General features: G+C 38.4%; 1 protein-coding gene across 1 annotated transcript in view; it reads right to left on the bottom strand.

Moving 5' to 3' along the window:
• LOC137643799 (uncharacterized) overlaps window positions 1-8,725 on the bottom strand; it is a 455,858-nt gene that overhangs the window by 360,041 nt on the left and 87,092 nt on the right. The window lies entirely within an intron of this gene.

Here is an 8,725-nt window from a genome sequence, read left to right as displayed (position 1 = left end):
TACGTCCTCTGATATTATGCGATATCCCTGTGAGATTATTTAGGGATATTCGCTCCAGGAGTTAGAATTCTGGATACCTTTAGGTAAAATTCTCTGGGAATATCACTGTAGTCAAATATACCCTTTAAGTAGACCTGACTTTACCAACACCCAATTCCTACCTTAACAATTATAGTGTACTTGTCTATTGATATTACTATTTATCTATACTATATACTATCACTCTTATGAATATATAATTGTGAATGCATATATTCATATTTTAGTATTACTTGTGTGTAGGTATATATATATATATATATATATATATATATATATATATATATATATATATATATATATACATATATATATATATATATATATATATATATTATATTATATAAATATTATATATCTATATCTATATATATTATATATTTTATATATATATATATATATATATATATATCTATAACTATTATATATTTTATAATATATATATATATATATATATATATATATATATATGGATCTGTTATGACAACAAAAGATGAGATACACAACGTTGGAGGAAACACTTTAGTGAGGTCATAAATAGAAGATATGAAGGGAATAATTTGTTTAATATACATAAAGCTGATAAAGACCTTGATGTGCCCATGAATGAATTCAGTGTGTTTGTAGTCAAAGCTATCATTAAAAAACTCAAAAGATGGAAAGCCCCTGGATACAATGGAATAAGTACCGAGATGATACTGGCCGAAAATGAAGTGACCCCAGAATATTTACAAGATTATTTTGTAGAATGTGGCGTGTAGAGGCAAATCCTGATGAATGAGAGCTAGGTGAAAATGGCAAAATAGGAGACCTGACTGATTTCAATAATTACAGAGGCATAACACTTACATCTATTGTTATGAAAATATATAGTATGCTCATTCTTAAGACTAGAGAGAAATATTGTTGAAAAGTTGAGAGATGAACAAACAGGATTTAGAAATGGTAGAAGTTGTACTGACCAAAATTCACTTTGAATCATGTTGTACAGCAATGCATAGAATATAGAATTCCACTTTTGATGGCTTCTGTGGACAATGAAAAAGCCTATGATAGTGTGCAACGACCAATTTTGTTAAAAGTACTGCATTATTATGGAATTCCTCTTAAATATGTGAAATTAAATAAGTCTGTCCATGAGCATAGAAAGTACAAAGTTAATGTTAGTGGAGTCTTATCAAATGAATTTCCAGTGAAAAGTGGAGTACTCGAAGGGAATGTGTTGTCACCTATGTTTTTTATACTCCTCGTGGATTTTGTAATGCGTAGAACAGTTGGAGATGATAAAGGATTGGTAATAGGAAATTGGCAGACCTAGAATATGCAGATGATGCTGTCCTTATTAGCAGAACACCACAGGATGTGCAATGCTTGCTTACCAGAATGCATGAAATATCACACGAGGCTGACCTCAAAATAAATGGAAAAAAAGAGAGATAATGAGAACAGAGTATGTAATGGAAGAAGAAATATCCATGGAAGGAGAAAGAAATAATGAGGTAGAATCATTTAAGTATTTAGGAACTATGATCTCCAATACAGGGTATTTAGAAATAGAGTTTAGTGAAAGATTGATAAAACCAAATGGCTAGGTTAAGTAAAATTTGGAAATCAAATCGCCTGAAATTACATATAAAAATCAGACTATACAATATATCAATTTAGTGAGATCGGTGTTACTGTATGAATATGAGGCATGGTATAACCATGACACAATCTCCAACAGATTTAGTAGATTTGAAAACAAAGCCCTCAGAAGAATATCGGGAGTTGAATGGCAGGACGGGATTAGAAATGAAACTATAAGAGAGATTACTCGAGTGCCATATGCAGACGAGATCATAGTGATGAGTAGATGGAGATGGATTGGACATGCTCTTCGCACTCACCGAGAGAGATTAACTCACCAAACTTTTAACTGGGCTCCACAAGGGACTAAAAGAGTTAGAAGAGCTAGGCCTACATGGCTGAGGACTATGAAGTGTGAAGTAGGAGATGAAGACTGGAGAAGTATTGAATCAAAAGCTCAAGATATAGACAACTAGAAAAACTAACCAAGGAGCTTTGCATCAATACGAATAGGAAATGATATATATATATATATATATATATATATATATATATATATATATGTGTGTGTGTGTGTGTGTGTGTGTTTGTGTCCTAATTCCTGTATGAAGATATGTGCTGTACGTCAAGGTAAATGAGAATTCCCCATAACCTAACTATTGAACATGTTGTTGTACAAGATTTCTTCTTGCTTGCGAGGGAAGTTAGTTGCCTTTGTGCATTCAAGTAGACAAGGCACTCACCTGAGTGTGTTGGTTGTACAGTGTACTCATGAACCTTTTGTAATAAAGTGATAAAAACCCATGTTCCGATGTCTCATTATCCGTGGAAATGGGACATAATTGGTGTCAGGTGTAAAAATACGTCTGGTTGTGTATGCTGTGAGCGAGGTTGTTCTTTAAGCCAGGAAAATAAAAGTTCAAGATGTCTAGATATGCGAGAGCTAAGATAGCAGACAATGCTACTGCAGGAGATGAAAACGGAGGAGCAGTATATAGCATTGCCGAGGAAGAATATAGACAAGAAATTAGAACACAAGAATTGGAAAATAAGTTAGATAACTTAAAAGAGTTAATGAACAGATTCTTGGTTGACCAAGAAGAGGAACAGCGCGCAACCACAGCATATCCGACGTACATAAACGAAGTCCAAATGCACACAACTGAAAGTGCACATGCACAGCCAAGTGAAGATACGCAAATCATAGTTCGAAAGTTGCCAGAACTCCAGGCAAGTGTTAGGCCTTTTGATGATCAACAGCCTAACAAACCTTTTCAATCGATTGAAGTGTTTTTGAGAGACTTTGAAGTGGCCACATATGGGTGGTCGGAAAGAGAAAAAGCTATTCAAGTAATTAGATTGATGAAAGATGCTCCTGCAATGGAGGTAATGTGTTGGCCACAAGACAGTTTAAGAAGTTATACTGAAATAAAACGACATTTAATTGAGAAGTATGCCCTACCTGATGCGAGAAAGGGGGACATGAAAGAAAATTACAAACCCAAAATTCGGGAAGCTGAATCTGTTCTTAGTTTTGCAACTTACATTTCTCGGGATTGTGATTCGTTTACTACCCGGAGTGCCAATCTTCCAAAAGGTGATAAAAAAGCAATTGCCCGTAAACATATTCGCAGATTAGTAAACCCATATTTATGTGGTTATTTGTTCAATGACAATCACTCGTTAGCAGATATAGTAAGCGCGATACAAAACAATTTAGACAGTTTGCCAAGGGAAAAAATTACTGGGAATAACTGCCCAGATTCCGAGAAGTTGGCAGCCATGAGAGGTACTCACCAACCACCAAAGCGGGAGAGGGGAGAACGCAGTCAGCAGGTGAGAAGAGTCTTCAGATACTGGCAGTGTGGGGGAGAGTGGCCCCGACGAGTGGAGTGCCCCACCCAAAGGATCCCCCCGCTGTTACACTTGTCAGGCCTACGGTCATCTATCTCGAGAGTGTCCAGCAAAAAATCCAGAGGGTGGGCGGGCTGTGGCACACGCACACCTTCCCCCGGCCAACATCCGAGGAAAAGGACACAGAGGAAGGGGGAGACGAGGGATATCGATGCCCCCCGCTTGACATTAAAAGCAGCAGCCGAGGCAGCGGTGACAACGGATGTAGTGAAGCAGGCACTGGGACCTCCATCAGTACCCCCGACCTCAACCCCGCATCACTAGGGAGCAGTGGCGTTGCAGCTGAGGTCATTGGCCCGTGCCGCATATATCGTAATGGCCGGCTAGGAATGTTAGCAGTTAGGATTGACCTGCCAGATAAATCTATTCGAGCGCTGATAGACACAGGAGCCAGCGTCTAACCGATTGAAAAAAGATTCTCATCAAACCCACAACAGTCGGAGGCATCCATCGTTCTTGACACGCCAAGAGGAAATAAAATATGCATAAACCATACAATGATCGTCAACTTTAAGGTGGGATCTGTGAAGTTTACATATGATTTTTTTGTCTTGGCCACCTTGGGAATTCCAGAGAATCGAGGCTATTTTAGGAATTGATTTCATTTCTAGTAATCAAATATGCATTTTTTGGGAAAAGACACAATAACAGTAAAAGCAGGAGGGTGCATCTTGCCGATAGAAAGTCATTAGAGAGTAAGTGCTTTTGCGGGCACGGAGAGACATTTAAGTAAGATAACAGCTGTACCTGAGAGAGAAGTGTTGTCTCCCCAGACACTTACGAGCATATCAGTGACTCCATGTGGGCCTCTTCCGGAAGGAACCAAGGTCATTGTTAAACCCCATGACAATTGTGCGCTTGTAATCTTAGAGGGATTATCGGAAATAAAAGAGAACAGAGCTGATGTAACGATAGTTAATTTGTCAAATAAAATGGAATGTTGGGAGTCACAACTCCAGCCCACACAGACGAACACACTCAGTATTTCATTGTGCAAGTGCAAAAGCTATGTCTGTCAGAATATCAACCTGTAGTTAGGGACATTGTTAATGATTATTGCGATGTAATTGCAATTGGAGATGAGCCACCCGGGAGGATTGATCGATTTCCCTTTAGCATTGAAACTGGGCCCATGGAGCCGATCAGGTCAAGGCCTAATAAGATACCAATTCATATCCAGGAAGAGATAGAAAGGGAAATTAGTAAATTCAGGGAACAAGGGATAATCGAGGAGAGCGAATCCCCATGGGCTTCTTCAATTGTAGCTGTTAGGAAAAAAGAGGACTCGGTAACATTGTGTGTTGATTATAGGAAGTTGAATGCAGTCACTAAGGATAATGCATTTCTATTGCCCTCGATCGAAGAATTACTTGTGAAGGTACGGGATAGTAAATATTTCACAACTGTTGATTTAAAATCTGGATACTATCAAATACCCATTCAGGAAGACAGTAAATGTAAAACGGCATTCATAGCTAACGATTAACTATTTGTTTAATTTTCTTCCTTTTGGTGTTAAAAATGCCCCAAGTCATTTCTCTAGAGTAATGATGGTGGTTTTGTCTCCCTTAATTGGCCATAATGTTATTGTTTATTTAGACGATATCATAATTACATGGAAAACGGCCGAAGAACATAATATTCGTGAAGTTTTAGAAGCATTGGTATGAAAATAAATTTGTCAAAGTGCAAATTTTTCTATAAACTGGTCGAATTTTCAGGTCACATAATAACCCCAGAAGGTATCCAACCCTACCCCAGTAAAGTAGCAGCTATAAGAGATTTCCCCAGGCCACGTACCCCTAAGGAAGTAGCTGGGTTCCTTGGGCTCGCAGGGTATTACCGTAAATTCATAAGAGGTTTTGGAGAAATAGCGAGACCCTTAGATGATTTAAAGAAACAAAAAGTGATAAATTGGGGATGGAAGAAGAAAGCGCCTTTAACCATTTGAAAGCTGCCTTAACAAGCAATGACTTACTCGCACATCCTAGATTTGATCGCCCGATTTTAGTGACAACAGATGCGAGTAGCTTAGCTATTGGTGGCATAGTTCCTCAACGACATGATAAAGGTAGAGAGCAACCCATTTGTTTTGCTTCCAGGGCATTAAAATGGGCAGAAAAGAATTATAGTAGATTTGATCGAGAGGCTTTGGTTATTCTTTGGGTTCTAGAGAGGCATCGGTTCTTTTTATTAGGTCAGTCGATTAAGTTGCAAAGTGATCATCGCTCCTTACGTGACCTCTTTTACAAAGGAGATTTGACCTCTCAACAAGCGAGATGGATTGAAAGATTGTTAGAGTTTAATATAAAGGGTTTTCACCACATAAAAGGTAAAGCTAGCAAGGTAGCTGATGCCCTCTCTAGAGGTGCAGTAATAGGAGTAACAACTAAGGCACAAAAGAGGAATGAAGAACATAACCAAAATATTGAAGACCCCCATCAAAATAGAGAACGGGATGTGAATTCTCCCGAGGAGCAATTAGAATACGAGAGAGAGAGAGAGAGAGAGAGAGAGAGAGAGAGAGAGAGAGAGAGAGATTGGAGGGGTGAAGGTGAATATATGTGGGTGGCCGAAGACATGACCAGGGGTGTCCTGATGATGCGGGTGTGATTGACTTGGGAGGTTGGGACATAAATGAAGTACGAGAGGGACAAAGAAAAAAAAGAGGAAAGGATGGAAAGAGTGCGAGCAGTGATTAAAGAGGAATCGGAGAGTTATCCGTCATTTCTGAATGTGCCTTGTGAGAATATTTTTTATAGAAAATGATATCGTATATTGTGCTTACAAGAAGAGGGGAGGGGAATTTTGTGCATGGGTAGTTCTTCCTCCCTCTCTCATTACTCGAGCCATCCACATTGTGCATGCATGTCTGTATGCAGGGCATTTAGGAATTGATAGAACATTAAGGAGAGCACGTGAATCCTTCTTTTGGTTAGGAATGAAAAAATCTATAGAAAATTGTATAAAATGTCATGCTTGTTACTGTTCCAAAGAACATAAAAACACTGTACCAGAAGCCAGAAAGTGGCCTGTGCTTCCTATTAAATTTTTATTGAGTGCATATGGATGTGGTAGGGCCATTTCCCACTGGTTTAACACAACATAAGTATATATGTGTATTTGGGGATGCATTTACTCTGTACACTTATACTTACGCAATGCTGTTTAAATCAGCGAATTCATTAGCCCAGGCTCTGTGCTCTTTCATTACTAGGCTTGGTTGCCCGAAAAGTTTGATATGTGATAATGGTCTCGAGTTTATAAATAAGGTGGTGAAATCGGTCACAGACTTGATGAAAATTGAACACTTTCTGTGACCGCATATAGGCCTTCAGCTAATGGCTTGGTGGAATCCCTTAATAGGGAGGTAGTCCAAATTTTGCATTACTTAGTGGCTGATGACCCCCTTCATTGGCAGGCCATGCTTCCTACAACTGAACTAGCTTTGAACAATGCATATAATGCTTCGCTCAGGGACACGCCTTTCTTTTTAGTGTATGGACAGGATCCTGTGTTACCATATACGGTCCTGATTAATTCGCAACAATTGCCAAATTATTCTACTGAGCAATACCGTGTATATTTATCAAATTTATTGAGGAAAGTAATGAACACCACTGAAAAGTTTTTGAAAAGAGCTAATGAAAAACATAGCTCAAAGTATGATGGTCGGTTCAAAACCGCACCGGTAAAAATATTTGTGGGCGATCGTGTGTATCTGAAACAATTACAACCTAGGAAACACAAACTAGAGCCAGCGTATCTGGGTCCGTACCGAGTAAAGATGGTTAAATCTAACACTGTAGTGATACAAAGCATTATTAATGGCGCACTGTCTGAACATCAACAGGCACACATACATGTGGTGCCTGAAGAGATAGTTTTCAAAAGTATTAATCAGAGTGTTCCTCCTTACCCCTGCATGCATGACATTCCTCGAGTTGATGAGTAGAATTTTTTTTTCTTTTGCTGTTGTTGTTGTTTAAACAGGCTCCATTTCTTCTTTTGACGTGTTTTAATTAAATAAACTTGATGATAACAATGTGTTCTTACGTTGATACTTAATGTATAAGTAAAGTGTTGTGGTAATTTTGCTGAAGGTGACAATATGTATGACATACTGTTGAGTGAACCTAAAAACAATCAGAGGTTAAATAGGTCAGGTGAGATCCGTCAGGCGGATGCTGTATTATTCATGTATTTATATGATTCCTGGTTGTTGGAGCCGGGGCGGTTCCCGAATGGCAAGTGGCTGCGGGATTAAAGTTCAGCCTTGAGGATAGGCAGTGTTAGAGAATGTGTAGATGTGAATACCTTATAATTAATGTTATAAGAGATGGCCGGGAAGATGAATGATTTTCTCGGGAAAACAACTAGTGGCCACCGGTTGACAGTTGCAAGTGCAAATGTAGTAGTGATTTAAAATAAATGGCGAAACAGTGGTGATGAGTCTTGTTGGGAAATTGTGCCGTAAACCCAGACAAGTAAAATTGAGGGATGAAGGAATATCTATTCCGACCACTGTCCCGCTCAAAAAGCCCATATTGCCCACAACCAGAGGGAGGTTATTGATGAGGTTGTGTAAAACTGATGTTAATATGATTTTTTTTACTTTGGGTATTCTGTATTTTAGTTGCAGAGGTCATAAGAAGAAATGCGTGGAATTATTTATATTGCATTGTGTACATTTTTACATGCAATATTGCATTTTTTTTTGTGGAAGATGTGTTTTTTGGGGGTGATTTCTATATACATATATATATATATATAAATATATATATATATATATATATATATATATATATATATACTGTATATATTTCATGTTGCATTTCTGTTTAGTACATGCCATGCCTATTCCGGGTCGGAGTTTCCTCCATATATCATAGACTAGTGAGGGCGAGTGCGCACCTCCTCCTGGAGTGAGGGGCTTGTGGGGGGGGGGTGTTATGTCCTAATTCTTGTATGAAGATATATGTTGTACATCAAGGTAAATGAACTCTATAATCATGAGAAATCCATAAAACCTAACTATTGAGCATGTTGTTGTAGCAACATTTCATCTTGCTTGCGAGGGGAGTTAGTTGCCTTTGTGTGTTCGAGTAGACAAGGCGCTCGCCCGAGAGTGTCAGTTGTACAGTGTACTTACGAACCTTTCGTGATAAAGTGAAAAAAAACCCATGTTCCGATATCTCATTAT

Source organism: Palaemon carinicauda, chromosome 1 (genome assembly GCF_036898095.1).
Source record: "Palaemon carinicauda isolate YSFRI2023 chromosome 1, ASM3689809v2, whole genome shotgun sequence".
Lineage (NCBI taxonomy): Eukaryota > Metazoa > Arthropoda > Malacostraca > Decapoda > Palaemonidae > Palaemon > Palaemon carinicauda.
Note: the sequence above shows the minus strand (reverse complement) of the source record. Positions and strands in the feature narration are given on the sequence as shown.